Source organism: Eleutherodactylus coqui, chromosome 5, assembly GCF_035609145.1.
Source record: "Eleutherodactylus coqui strain aEleCoq1 chromosome 5, aEleCoq1.hap1, whole genome shotgun sequence".
NCBI lineage: Eukaryota > Metazoa > Chordata > Amphibia > Anura > Eleutherodactylidae > Eleutherodactylus > Eleutherodactylus coqui.
In genome coordinates this window covers 32,702,362-32,718,150 of record NC_089841.1, presented here as the reverse complement: position 1 = coordinate 32,718,150, position 15,789 = coordinate 32,702,362, and the positions used below count along the sequence as shown (strand labels likewise).

The following is a 15,789-nucleotide window of genomic DNA, read 5'->3' as shown; positions in this document are numbered from 1 at the left end:
GGTTGCAGAGGGGAGTGGGGGGGGGGGGGGGGGGGAGGGAGAGAGCGAGCTCCCCCCTGTTCCCCACTGCTACCCCCCCCCCCCCCCGCGCCGAATCTTTCGTCCAAGTAGTCAGTTACTTGGAAAAAGCGGTGCTCGAGTGCAAAAACACCTGAACCGAGTAGGTTCGCTCCTCTCTAATCAGGACCCCATTACTGCGTGGGGCACACCACCTGTATAGCTCCTAATTACTGTCGAGGCACCGTGGATTGTGTAGAGGTGTGGAATATGTGAGGTGGGTGATGGAGAAGCGAGGCGATAAATATGTCTGAGTGTCACATTCTGCGGAGGGCGAGCTGTTAAAACTCTTTACTTCTCTTATTTTTTGAAGTTATTTAAAATCCTTTTTTTACTTCCTAGATTTTATTTTAGCCCCCCGAGGGGATCTTGAACTTGCGATCGTTTGATCACTCATACAATGTGATGTAATCCATTTCTTTGCCAGGCAGTCTCCCTGCTGCAGTACCCTGAGGGATGATAAATCGATCAGATCCTCGCATCCAGCAGGAAGCCATACGATTATCGCTCAGTGTAAACGCCGACCGACTGAAAGGCGAAGGATGATTTGTTCGCTCCTCATCCGTCCGTCAGTCTCTGCGTGGAAATAACAGAACGGCGGATCGGCCCGTCACGATTATTCCCACCAACACATTTGCGCTGCATATAAAGCGCACGCAATACACCGTGCAGAGAACCCATTGATTTCAATAGGATCGTTCACATGAGCGTATTTTGGCGCGGGTTACGACCACGCACAGATCGACACAGAATGTTATTGGTCCGAGGCTCTGGGGTGGATATTATACTCCCTCTGGGAAATACAGCTCAAACTACACCAGTACTGAAGAGGTTAATTCCCTCCTCCCCCCCCCCAGCAGCCCTGAAGGGGTTAATCCTCCCCTTCCCCACTGACCTGACACAAGGGGACATACAGACCTGAAGAGACGAACAGCAGAGTGTGCGCCCAGGACCTGTGATGATGTCACTGTCATGTGATCACCTGTGTGGGAGGAGTCAGGGGTCACATGACTGAGGGGGTACACCGCAGCATGCATATATTGTATTGCAGCCGCACTTCAGTAGCAGTGAGCGATTCCAGCGACCTCATTGGTTGTTGGGTACACCCCCCCTTTGGAGATGTGCATGAGTGCTACTTCACGAGACCAGCGGGAGTTAGGTTTAGGGTTTGCATAAAGGACAGACAGACAGACATTCAATTTTATATATATAGATAATATACAAACGGATCTTTCTCACCGTGTAACATTGTACAAAACACAGATCTATATATATAAAATTGAATGTCTATCTGTCTGCGTTTCTATCTGTCTGTATGTCTGTCTGCGTGCGTGTCTCTGTCTGTCTGTCTGTTTGTCTGTTTGTCCTTTATGCGCTACTACACCATTCATCCGATCGCCATGAAACTTTGGGAAGTTGTTGAGTACACTCCTGGGAAGATTATAGGCATAGTACATTTATGCTATGATAAATGGCGCGCGTGCGTCGTTGACAGTTACGCCCCCCCCCCCCCCCCCACGTAGATCTTTCGATTTCCATCATTGCCACTAATTCTCTCACTTCCCGATGTCGTAGAAACGTGAAATTTGGCTTGAGCATTGATTATGTCATAAATAGGAAAAGCTAATGGGTCCCAACTCGATTATTCAATTCTATGTGCAAAAGAATTAGCGTCCAAATTTTACATGCGGAATGTAATTTTCTCACATAGAAACTTGAAATTTGGCACGGGCATTGATTATGTCATAAATAGGAAAAGCTGTTCAACTACAAAATGATGCATCCGCCGAACGTTTCGCAAGACAATTTCTGGATATTGAGAATGCTGAGGTAAAATGAAAGCTGTGCTGTGATTGGTGGCTATTTCTTATACTGCTGAGGCAACATGAAAGCTGTGCTGTGATTGGTTGTTATATATTATACCGCTGAGGTAAAATGAATGCTGCGTTGTGGTTGGTTGCTATTTTTTATATTGCTGAGGCAGAATAAAAGTAGCGGTCCCAACTCGATTATTCAATTCTATGCGCAAAAGCGTGCAGAATGTAATTTTCTCACTTTCCAATGTCATAGAAACGAGAAATTTGGCACGAGCATTGATTATGTCATAAATAGGAAAAGCTAATGGGTCCCAACTCGATTATTCAATTCTAAGTGCAAAATTTGGCACGAGCATTGATTATGTCATAAATAGGATATTGAGAATGCTGAGGTAAAATAAAAGCTGCGCTGTGATTGGATGCTATATATTATACAGCTGAGGTAAAATGAATGCTGCGCTGTGATTCGTTGCTATTTTTTATATTGCTGAGGCAGAATAAAAGTTGCGCTGTGATTGGTTGTTATTTCTCTTACTGCTGAGGTAACATGAAAGCTGCACTGTGATTGGTTGTTATATTTTATACTGCTGAGGTAACATATAAGCTGCGCTGTGATTGGGTGTTATATATTATAAAGCTGAGGTAACATGTAAGCTGCGCTGTGATTGGTTATATTATACCACTGAGGTAATCTAAAAAGCTGCGCTGTGATTGGTTATCTAGATATATAAAAACGAAAGTATGTATGTATGTATATCTGTCTTCGCAGCAACGCGCGACGGGTAAGCTAATATATATATATCCCACAGACCAATCAGGAAGCAGCACTCATTACCACGTACGCATCGCCATCAGGTGTGTAACGTACTTCCTCACTTACATGATAAGGATTCCCTGCACAATGCTCCAGCCTAGCTGCTCATTCCCTCATTGCGCATCCGTGGATTTAGGCTGCGACAAAATCGTTTTTTTTCTTGCGCTGCGACAGCGCTACAAATCACATGTAAGTGAACCCTGCGCTGTCCAATGGGTTCCTTCACATTAACGATGTTGTGTCGGCTGCTACACTGCGAGAATAAAACATTGCAGGATGCTAAATATTGCCGCGATTTGCAATGTTTAGTAGCCCATGTTCTCCTATGGAGCCATCCCCTTTGTTGCATTGCATCACCCGAAAATGCATTTTTTGCGCGATGCGATGCATCTTTTACTGTAAGAAATCCTCCTGTAAAAGCCCGAAAATAAATTCTAGCTTCATGAAAAAACGACAACACATCAACTAAGAGGCGCTACTCACTCCGCCGCACGTCTCCTCAGGTCACCGGCAGACTTGCTTGTAGTTTTCCCTCAGCGCTTCATGGTCAGGAGTTCAAAATCCCTGCCTCCAGAAGGCAACGGCTGTGATTTGCTGAATCGCGCCGCTTGAGAACCAATCAGAGCCAGCGCTCGATGAACCACTAAGCGCAGACTCTTGCTGGATGCTGTGTGTGTGGTGTGGGGGGTCCGGATGGATGGAGTAGAGCTGTGTGTGTGGTGTGGGGGGTCCGGATGGATGGAGTAGAGCTGTGTGTGTGGTGTACCTTCCCCAGGTCATCAAGAATGCCTCTACATACTACTTCCACCGGGAGGACCCGTCGAAACTAGACACCTTGCGTGCCACGTGAAATATCTAACCACTAGGCTGACTAAATATAACGTACATTTATCTTGGCCACCCAGAACTCTGAAAGCTCCATATGCCCACTCCGAATAGAAGAGTCCAGTCAGCCGGGGCCAGCCGATGGAAATCCCCACCCTTCTATATACCCCTGTATTGAAGGGACATTGAAGTAGGAAATGCTCCATGGTTTCCACCGTAGAGCCACACTCCTCACAGGGACAATTTCTTTCCTCCGTCCTCCTTTACTTCAGATTGTCTCTCACATACAGCTTTCCGTGGAAAGAGCGCCAGGCCAAATCCCAAAACTTCATAGGACCCCTCATTGAATTTAACAAAACCAACCCATCCTCCAGGTCCTGGCCTGGGCAGTCCCTGAGGGCCAATGGCTTTTGGAAACGGGAGGAAAGGAACCTCTTTGACAGAGTCTCAACCTCCACAACCCCCATCGACGGATAAGCTTCAGAGCCAGAGTAACGTAAGCTGGGAGATGTCCGTGCGGCATGCATAGGTCTTTCACTCGCCCTCCTCTCACCCAATCCTGGAGAAAGGGCCAAAACCATCACTTAGAGGAAACTACCCACCAAGGAGCCCTTTCCGCATTGCGGAAGTTGACTAGAATAGTTATCAAAAAGGTTTTTACTAAAAACACCACAGGATTGACCATACCCAATCCCCCTAGTCTCCTTGGGCGGTATGTAATCTCTCGCTTCACTAGGTTCAGCCTGTTGTCCCATAACAGCTGGAAAAACAGGCTATAGATCCGTGTCCAAGAAGACTCTGGCAAGATGCACACACTGCCTAGATAGATAAATAAGGGGAGCAGGAAAGTTTTGATGAGGCTCACCTTTTCCCTCAGAGACAAAGACCATCCCTTCCATTGGTCCACCTTTTGACTAGCATCTTTTAGTCTGCCTTCCCAATTAGTTTTGCGATAATTTCCCTGGCCGAAATGGATGCCCAGAATTTTTAATGACTCCTGGGGTCTTGGGAGGGTGTCCGAGAGACTAAAATCAGGATCTCCTTCTCCCAACCAGAGACTTCCACACTTATCCCAGTTGAGCTGGGATCCAGTTACTTCTGAATACTCCACAACCTCCGAAATCGTCCATCCCGCCTCCTCGCAAGAAGAGACGAAAATTGTGACATCATCGGCGTAGGCCACCGCCTTTAGTGCCGGCCCAGAGTCCCCCCAGGCACACCTCAACCTCCGCCAACAGCCCACAACCCAACCTCCTTAAAAAGGGGTCGATTGCAAACACGTATAGCAGGGGGCTTAAGGGACAGCCCTGATGGATCCCACACCAAAGGGGCGCCCAACCCAACCGATGCCAACTTTTGACTGGCTCCCGATGCCACTTCAGACACCGGGTGCCCCCCTGCTGCAGGGATTGCATTATTAGGAAGTGGCACATATATTGAACTTACAAATTCCACTGTAGCCTTCTTTGCCTGGCCTTTTGCCCAGATACGGGTGTCCTCTCCAGGTGTCTCGTTCCCGAAGCACAGCTTGCTCAAATCCCCGGGGGCCTCCATTTTCTGGATCTCGCTGAGTAGATACCCGCCGCTGCCACTTTCATCTTCCATGGATGAACCTGAGAGGGGTGGGTCGGCTTGTCTTGCCGGGATGCTAGCGTCAGACTCGTGACCCGTCTTCTGCTTTCCTTGGCTGCCTCCGGGGCTCTGTTCATTAAAGGGGTTGTCCCGCAAAAGCAATTGAAGTTAAACACTTCTGTATGGCCATATAAATGCACTTTGTAATATACATCATGCATTAAATATTGGCCATACAGAAGTTATATACTTACCCCCCCCCCCCCCCCCCCCCCGTGTCGGCGTCCCCGTCTCCATGGCACCGACCAAATCCTTCTCCTTGCTGTACGGCGCGAGCCCGCTGGAGCGACCCCTGCTACGGGACAGACAAGACAGACTGCGCAAGCGCGTCAAATCAAGCAAGTAGAAGGATTTGGCCGGCGCCATGGAGACGGGGACGCCGACACAGGGGGGGTAAGTATATAACTTCTGTATGGCCAATGTTTAATGCACAATGTATATTACAAAGTGCATTTATATGGCCATACAGAAGTGTTTAACTTCAATTGCTTTTGCAGGACAACCCCTTTAACCCCCTGTGATCTAGCAGTGTTTGAATGCTGCTGCAGGCTTGTAAAAAGCTGGGTTTTTCCTCTGCAGCCTTCCTCTGCACTCTCTTCACTGCTAGTATAGGACGGAATATTCCTATTAAAGCGCTCCTGGTGTCTCCAGTTCTCCGACATGCTGCCTCCGTTTGCCTTTATAGCGTCTTTTCTTGCTGTCAGTTTCTTAATTTCCTCCATTATGTTCTTTATTTCGTCCTGATAGTCTTTCTTTTGATCTCTTGAGCATGTTTCTAGCACGGCTTTCAGACCCTGCACTTCATGCTGCAGTTTCTTCAATTTGCCGCTTATTGCATCAAACTCCCGCTTGTACTTATTAAAGCGGGTGGCTAATTGCTCTGCTGTCTCTCCATCCTTTCTTTCACCCCAGGAGTACAGATCTTCCTCCTGGGGCTTACCTTTAGTTTCTGCCACTTGTACTCTCAGTTTCTGTGACCTCCTCAATTCCGTATTGGCTCTTGGAACCGGCTGCCTCTCGCTGCCCCCCGCCGGTCCATCCCGGTGTCAGGGTAATAAATCAGTACAGCATCAATCAAATCCCACCCTAAGATCCCGTGGTCGACGGTAAGGAAAAACACCACACACAGGTTTGGTATGCTTCCCTGTACGGGAGTAATGGCGAGTGACTTTACTGGCTTACACAGGGTTTTATCCCCTCCTGTTGCAACACAAAGCATATAGCATCTCATTGGTCCAGATATATAGCATCATCATATATGTCTATAGCAAAAATTAATCAGACAGGCAGCTGTATCAATCACATGTTCCTTAGTCGCAGCAGACACTTCTCTTTTTTTCTTCAGACAAGATGTTGCAAGTTCCTTAAACTGCCAAGCTAATCGCCGTTGTATCTTGTTCCTCTTTGTAATTTCCCAAGACACAGTCTTCTTCGCCTTGCAAAAGCTCTTTGTCATATCTGATATGATTTTTTAAGAATGCATATTACGTATTTGAATATTTAAGTTTTTTTGCCACAAAACATTGCATAAAATTTGCACGCAGGTATAAAGATATAAAAAGAAAACACATAGCAATATATACACGTGCCCTCACAAACCCCCCTAAAAAACTTAATATGAGAATCCCGCATCACGTCCCACATCTGTTCTTGGTCATCCCTCCTGTGTCAGGGTTCCCCCACCGCCCACAAAGCCCTACTCCTAGGGTGGTGTGATTCCTACCTCACCTCAGAAGGAGGACATGGACCCCCCTGACTATGTTTTTCAGGTATCCATGTCCTCTATCTGTACAAGTTAACACCCCGCAGGGTGTGCCCTCGCTCGAACCTATGGCCTTCTACACTATCCCTAGGCGTATGGGAAATCCACTGACATTTTTAAAACAGGAGACCGGAACAGACGCAGTCTTAGATGTCAGGCATCTCCACCACATCTCCATCTTTTTGATAACGTACTGTAGTTGGCATCAATGGGAGCGGTTCTTTTTCTGCTTCTTCTATCTCAACCAGGGGGAATGTCGGTGTCACATTGTCTAGTCCCTTACTCATACTTTTCTTGATCAGGGGGATAATACACGTACAGGAAATCAATAGGACTAACAGAACAATACCTAGGACCACACCTACTTGTACCAGCATTTTCTGCCATCCTTTCAACCACGAAAAGTACTGGTCCCAGGGATCTGTGACCCCGGAATTTCTCTTGAGTTCCTCTGACAAATTGGTTAGTTTCTTAATGGCAACAGTCACTTTTACCTGTAGGCCCAGTCTTATCAGGGATATAGGTGCAGCAAGTCTCACCAATCATTTTACATACTCCACCTTTTTCTACTAGAATCATATCCAGGGCCATTCTGTTCTGGAACGTCATGGATGCAGTACGCCCTAACTGGTCAGCTGATCCCTGCAGAGCATCTCTAGTGTAATTGACAAACCTTTTCTGATTGTAATAGATGTAATTTATCCAGGCTACATTTTTGTTAGCGGTGACGATAGTGAACAAAGATTCAAATCCTGCCTTCACTTGATCTCTAGCCTTGAATTCGTCTGGCACCCCCCTAGGCACTCCTATTGCATCTATGTACACATGGGGATCAAACCTGCCACCTGGATCGTCAGTTTCTCTCTCAGCACAATGCGATGTTGGATTCTTACCCTCAGTGTAGTCTCATTGCACACTTGATTGTATTGATTTGTCCTGGTCCCTGAAACAGGGGGCTAGTGTACAGTAGTTAAAGGTGAATGTGGCTACTTGTGTGTGTTAGAGGAATTGTACCACAATGTCACTGTGACATCCACTTCCGCCCAGGTCCCAAACCCTGCCCATAGCATGTAAAGGATATGCAGGATCATGAGTTCTGTGCTCCAGGACCCAGGGCCTTTTTGCAGTGCGAGGTGTGGATCCAAGTGGGCTTTCCTTCGAGCTTGACTGCAGTTGGGGTTGTGAGCAACATCTGGTAGGGATCTTTAAACCGGGCTTTTCTCACATAGACCCTTTTTCACATAGACCCTGTCACCTTGTTTCAGATTGTGACACTCGTCTGTAGGACCTGAGAGAGAAGCAGAGACTACAGAAGGCGTTATTGAAAATTCCTTGGAGAGACCTATGACAAAATTAACAAGAGAATCATTCCCCAAGCTCAGCTACTGTGGCATGTACCCTCTGGAGAAAAAGAAAAACTAATGGAAGACACTCAATTCAAAATTTGCCCATTTCCTTCATTGTCTTTTGTATCTACTTTCCCACTACTCTGTGGATGGTAGAGTGAGTGAAGGGCCTTGCATATACCCAAAGCAGACATGATGTGTTGCATTATTTCACCTGTGAAGTGTGTACCTCTGTTGACTTAATCACTTCCGGTGCCCCGTATCTGCAGATTACCTCATTTATGAGCTTCTCTGTGGTTACCTGCTCATTTATCTTGGTACCAGTGTAGGTCTCCAACCTGGAAAGACATCAGCAACAACAAGCACATATTCATACTTCCCAACAGGTGGGAGCTGAGTGTAGCCAATTTGCAATCCCTGAAATGGGTAGAGTGGCCCCGGCAAGTGTTATGTGGCAAATTTACTTCATGCAAAATTGGACAAATGATGCAGCAGCTACAGCGAACCCAGGGGCCACCTGTCCTTGTTCAAGCGTCGACATCATTGCTGCTTTGAGAGGTGCATCTTTCCGTGCGTCAACTGGGCCATCATGGGGCACAGGGACTGTTGTAGGCAAGTTCTGTTGACTGTTCGCCATACAGCGTCCTGTTTTCTGCTGCTCCCATATTTAGTCCATTTGTCCTTTCCTTCCTTGTTGGCTTGTAACTGTAAAGTCTTCAGCATATCAAAGTCCAAAGTTTGTATCAAAGTCCAAAGTTTGTATCAAAGTCCAAAGTTTGTGTCAATGTCCAAAGTTTGTATCAATGTCCAAAGTTTTTGTCACTGACTCATGCTGTCAGTATCTTTTCTTCTTTCTTCCACGGCTTGAGGGCCGCTGCTTTTGCTGTGTTGTTGGCGAGGGTGTCGTCTCTCGCTTCTCCATTGTAGAAATCGGTGTGAATTCTCCATTGCCAGGTAGTAGTAGCAGGGTTTCCATGAGACTCTGCACCGCTGCACCATTCTTAATTGTCTGTCCTACTGAGATAACAAGCTGTCTGGCCCTCCATATTGGGCCATAATCATGAGCTATGTCAAATGCATACCGGGAGTCAGTGTAAACGTTTGCCGTCTTACCTTCTACCACTCTACACGCCTCAGTGAGGGCCTTCGGTTCCGCTTCTTGCACTGAGGCATGCGGAGGCAGAGCTTCTGCGTTTAGGACATCTTGTTGTGTGACCTCTGCATATCTGGTTCGGAGTCATCAATCCTCACCCTGATACCATCTACAAAAGAAAACTCAAAATATGCATTGTTAACAGTGGGTTCCAATAACAGTTTTTGGGTTTTTTTTGTTTTTTTTTTAGTCTGAATTTTCTTGTTGCATCAATGCTAGACAATCATGCTGATATTCTATTTCAAATAGATCAGAATCTTGTTGCAAAAAATGTAAAAAAATAGCTGATCTGCAATACCTAGGTCACCTATGCCTCCCCCCTTTGAACCAGGATACTCAATTGGAAGAAGAGTAGCCGGGTTCAAAGTGGTACAACATTGGAAGGAGGAGACTGGATCCAACAAGCCAGAGATTAAGTACTTGGGTTGCACTTGCGTGCATATGCTCTGGATGTCATGAGGGGTGAGGACCACTAGGGGGTGGGGGGGGGTTGTCCAGAACCGTAACCTTGTTCCCCTCGCAGAAATCATCGACCATGCGGTAGGTGTCCACACAGACATCTCTTTGTATCTTTTCTTGACTGAAAAAGAGGGGTGTTTGCTGGAGGATGTATTTCACAGCAAAACCCCCATTGGAACCAAGTCTCCCACTTGTCCCCAACATATCTTGTGGAAAACTAAAGGGATACTGTTCAACCCAGGGGTGTGTACCCTGGTTTAAAACACATCATAGGGAGTACATTCAATTTCCCTATGTCTGTCTTGGGGGTGGCCAACAATTTGTCAGGGCAAATACATGAGCCGGGTCCACCAAGAGAACAGTTAGTATACAAATTTTTTCTGAACTGGCACCTGAGGTCTCAACCTGTACCGATCCAGCTGGTGAGAATTTGATAGATGCAGATAAGGCTTGTAAAATGTCAGCTCCAATAACAGAGACATTAGTTACATCAGAGCAGAATAATCTACAAACACCTATCCATATTTGAAACGTGATATTCTTTAACCAAATTCATTATTAATCTAATCCTACCTACAATGACCGGAAAAGAAAAAACAAAACTTTTCCTGGATGTCTATGATTCTCATCCCCTCCTTTGTGGACAGAGAGGGAGGGGATGAGGGATGACCCATTACATACTTTTGCATCATCTAGCTCCACCCCTCTGAGTGTGGCTGTATACCTACTTCCTAATATGTTCATTCAAGGTTTGTAGTCCTCGGATACACATCACAAACAAGTAAAGTCTTATGCAGAGGGGAGGGGGAAAATTGCAGTCAATATCTGCATCACACATTTTACATTCATCGCAGTCTGAACACGGGTCCAGTCTGCCCCGTCCCTCCTGTGGATATACATATATGTCTGTAACCGTGTTATAAACAGACATACATCAATTAAAAGACATTGAGGTGGGTGTTGTAATATTATAAAATACATGATTCTACTGAGATAATATTGAGGTGCCAATTAACCCCTTGAGTGGCAGGTTTCCTACCACCCTGTCGTGCCCACCAGGGCAGGTTTTTTAAAATGGTCTAATCATTGAATTTCAACTAGTTTTGCAGTTGCGTCTCAAGAGCCATAACTTTTTCATTTTTCCATTGACATGGCCATATGAGGGCTTGTTTTTTGCGGGACAAGTTGTGATTTTTTAAACAGGGGGGAGGAAAAAAGAAATGGGGAAAAAATAAAAAAGGGGCCATGTCATTAAGGGGTTAAATAATGTATTAACTTCCTTCTCTGGGTCATTACGACGCACATGGATACCACATGTGTGATTGTATTTTTGATTTTTTACAAAGTAAAGGGAGACAAGTGTTTTTTTATTTTTTTACTTTTTTTTTTTAAATTTTTTTAAAATTTTTTGGTTTTTTTTGTCCCTTTAGGGGACTTCCACAGGGACCCATCAGGACCCCTGATCACATTCCAGGGGTCCGATGGTGACAGCCCTTTACATGCTGCAGTGACAGCCCTTTACATGCTGCAGTCACATAGACTGCAGCATGTAAAGGGTTAACACAGCAGAGATCGGAGGTTTTCTCTGATCTCTGCTGTAAGAGCTAGTACCTAGCTGTCCTCTGACAGCCAAGCACCAAGCTCTCCCTGCCACAGAGACCATCGGCTTGCTTCTGACAAGCCGATGGTCTCTATGGCAACCTGTAAACAAAGCAGGACATTGCCGATATGCCGGCAATATCTTCTGCTGGTTTTTCAAAGCCCTTGCTTTGTTCTCTGTGGGTCTGTGCAGGCAGAGCACACTGTCACAGCTTGTGGCATTGTGCTCTGCAGCTCCCATAGTGATACATAGCCCGGAAATCTTCCGGGCTATGTTGCTATGAGCAGTGGAGCTCCTCCCGGAACTTTTCCGGGCGTGCCACTCAAGGGGTTAATATGGAAGAGTGCTATTTGTTCCAAATTGTGTGAAAAAGTTTGCTGAGTGACTGAGATATTATCTCCTTTAATAAACTGTTATACAAATAAACTGTTAGATTAAACGTTGGTGTCTTTGGCACGTGGGTACCGGTGCCATTTCAGCCCCCCTGCTCTTCTTCTGACTGACATTCAGGGAGATTCTAACGTCTAATATATATATATATATATTTTACTATGTTGTAAATTTACGGTCACAGTTGTGATTACAATTGAATTACTATAGTTTAACTATTCCCTGCAGTTAATAAACATATGCCAGGTGCTTCTGGCAACGCAACATTTTTCTGCATTCCTTAAGCCTCATATTCTTAAAAAGCCCCCACAGGATGTGAGTGGCATGTAACTTTTTTACACTTGTATGAAGGACGTACAACAAAGATTAGACTGCATAACATCAAGACATACAAACATTAAGACATACGAACAAACAGTAGTTATTATTTGTCACAGACTCTCCATGAACTTGCTTCCTACTCCACCTTTTCTAACAATTTAGTTGATCACTTGAACGTCCATCTGTGACTTTAGACACCAAAAAAACGTACCTTAAAACTTCTAAGACCGTATAATTCATTACAACCTTTTTTCTTATTAAAAGCAACAGAGCTACTTCCTAAGTCAAGAAATGAGGAAGTAAGGGGGGGGAGGGGTGTCTAAGACCGCAGCTTCGAGCAAGAAGCCTTTCTGTCTCACTAAAAAAACTCGATATACCCTTGTATACATTCACATACATCCATATCTATCTAACTAGTATCATACACATACTTTTACTATATATCTATAGGTGGCACATTTACACTCTTACACTATATATATATATCTTGTCACATATCGATTCTCTCTGTTTGCCGCCAACGGGCACAATGTATCACATCTGTTCTAGGGGCGTGAAAATTAACACAGTATTGTACAGAGCGCGGATTCTGTTGACCACAATGGTGACATGTCCAGGCAGTGGATGTCCCAGACGAGGGCATACTCGCTGGGGAAAAGCAGACCTTCTCCCCCTGAAAGAGGGAGAGGCTGCCTGCACGTCTTCACTCTCCAACAGCTGAGCACACACTGCTGCACTCTGACATGCCCACGTCTGGATGGATGGAGTAGAGCTGTGTGTGTGATGTGTGGGGATCAGGGTGGATGGAGTAGAGCTGTGTGTGTGATGTGTGGGGGATCAGGATGGATGGAGTAGAGCTGTGTGTGATGCGTGGGGGATCAGGATGGATGGAGTAGAGCCGTGTGTGTGATGTGTGGGAAGATCAGGATGGATGGAGTAGAGCTGTGTGTGATGTGTGGGGGGTCAGGATGGATGGAGTAGAGCTGTGTGTGTGATCTGTGGGGATCAGGATGGATGGAGTAGAGCTATGTGTGTGATGTGTGGGGGATCAGGATGGATGGAGTAGAGCTGTGTGGGGGATCGGGATGGATAGAGTAGAGCTGTGTGTGCGATGTGTGGGGATCAGGATGCATGGAGTAGAGCTGTGTGTGTGATGTGTGGGGATCAGGTTGGATGGAGTAGAGCTGTGTGTGTGATGTGTGGGGATTAGGATGGATGGAGTAGAGCTGTGTGTGTGATGTGTGGGGGATCAGGATGGACGGAGTAGAGCTGTGTGTGATGTGTTGGGATCAGGATGGATGGAGTAGAGCTGTGTGTGATGTGTGGTGATCAGGATAGATGGAGGAGAGCTGTGTGTGTGATGAGTGGGGATCAGGATGGATGGAGTAGAGCTGTGTGTGTGATACGTGGGGATTAGGATGGATGGAGTAGAGCTGTGTGTGTGTGATGTGTGGGGGTCAGGATGGATGGAGTAGAGCTATGTGTGTGATGTGTGGGGATCAGGATGGATGGAGTAGAGCTGTGGGTGTGATGTGTGGGGATCAGGATGGATGGAGTAGAGCTGTGTGTGTCTGATGTGTGGGGGATCAGTATGGATGGAGTAGAGCTGTGTGTGTGATGTGTGGGGATCAGGATGGATGGAGTAGAGCTGTGTGTGTGATGTGTGGGGGATCAGGAGGAATGGAGTAGAGCTGTGTGTGATGTGTAGGGGATCAGTATGGATGGAGTAGAGCTGTGTGTGATGTGTGGGGGATCAGGATGGATGGAGTAGAGCTGTGTGTGATGTGTGGGGATCAGGATGGATGGAGTAGAGCTGTGTGTGTGATGTGTGGGGGGATCAGTATGGATGGAGTAGAGCTCTGTGTGTGATGTGTGGGGATCAGGATGGATGGATGAAGTGGAGCTGTGTATGTGATGTGTGGGGGATCAGGATGGATGGATGGAGTGGAGCTGTGTGTGTGATGTGTGGGGATCAGTATTGATGTAGTAAAGCTGTCTGATATGTGTGTATGATATGTGATCTTACTGCAGACAAGATGTTGTGCTTTGAGACAGGCTTGTGAAAGTTACAGAGATCGTGTAATAGAGGTGACTAAAACAACTGGTTTAAGAGCTTTATGCTTCAGGATGTGCGTTTAGGTCCTGGAGTTTGTGTTTCTAACAGCCAACACCCGCCAGCAACAGCTCCAATAAGTAGCGCTGATCGAAGCTTTTAACCCTGTCAATTCTGACAGCGGCATTTAAATGCCTCAGTTGATGTTCACGGATCCCACACGGGCTCCCATGATGAGATTGTGGAATGCTTTGCTGTTGCCATGGCAGCTGGGGGCCTTCTAAAAGACCCCTGTGCTTCCATTGCAGATTACCTATAAAACCATGCCTGTGGCGTGGCGTGATAGAATGTCTGTCAGATCACCGTATTATGTAATGCTATGCATAACATCATACTGCAGGAGTGATCAAAACATAGCAAGTTGCCTAATCTAAATAAATGAACTTAAAAGCATATTTGGTATTGCTGAGACTATAAAAGTTCAATCTTTCAAACTAATGGAGTATTTGCCCCACAGGGTGAGCACTGTCAGCAAAAAAATAAGCAAAGCCAGAATTGCTCTTTCTTATTTAACAAAATTTTTATTGTTTTTCGAAAGGTGAAATCATTATTCATGACTTTTAACATTACACTCATGTATATAGTCGGGGGATTACAAAGTTAAGCAAATGCCCAATATTACATACCATGTAATACTTCTTACAGAGTAAAATAAAGTAAAATTCAAAGTTCTGTTCCTTTAGAAAAGCCCCTAGAGCCGTGATGGCGAACCTATGACACGCGTAGCCATAGTCGCTGACACGCGGCCGGTCATCCCGTTAATGAATACCGGCAGGGGCTGTGACTCCTCTGCTGGTATTCATTAACCAGCACTACTAACAGCGCTTATCCCGGCGCACACTGTGATGTCAGTGTGTAGCCGGGATCCTCCTCCCCCCATCCCCTGACGTCTCTTACCTGTTGGTTCCGCGGGAGCGTCCAGGGGAAGAGGCGTCCTGCAACACACTGACGTCACAGTGTGCGCCGGAGATCATCGCTGCTGGAGGGCGCCGGGCACAGGAGGAGCAGAGCATCCACGAGGTAAGTACGTGGGTCTCGTGCAGTCACCGCTTGGGGGCCGCTGTAAGGGGGGCAGATACTGCTGGGGGGGCTGTAAGGGGGGCAGATACTGCTGGGGGGGCCGCTGTAAGGGGGGCAGATAATGCCGGGTGGGCTCTGTAAGGGGGCAGATACTGCTGGGGGGGTGCTGTAAGGGGGGCAGATTCTGCTGGGGGGCCGCTGTAAGGGGGCAGATACTGCTGGAGGGGCCGCTGTAAGGGGGGCAGATACTGCTGGAGGGGCCGCTGTAAGGGGGGCAGACACTGCTAGGGGGGGCGCTGTAAGGGGGGCAGATACTGCTGTGGGGGGAGATACTGCTGGGGGGGCGTTGTAAGGGGGGCAGATACTGCTCGGGGGGGGGCAGATACTGCTGGTGGGGGCCGCATACTGCTGAGGAGCCGCTCTGGGTGGTGCTTCGGTGTTGGGGGGCCGATCTTGGTGGTGCTGTCGCTGCTGGGGGGC

At 46.7% G+C, this 15,789-nt stretch overlaps 1 protein-coding gene and 1 pseudogene across 2 annotated transcripts in view; one reads left to right on the top strand and one right to left on the bottom strand.

The window, feature by feature from the left end:
- LOC136627169 (zinc finger protein 850-like) overlaps positions 1–1,016 on the bottom strand; it is a 532,511-nt pseudogene extending 531,495 nt beyond the window's left edge.
- The window catches only part of LOC136629139 (oocyte zinc finger protein XlCOF6-like), a 913,937-nt gene that overhangs the window by 864,614 nt on the left and 33,534 nt on the right, over positions 1–15,789 (top strand). The window lies entirely within an intron of this gene.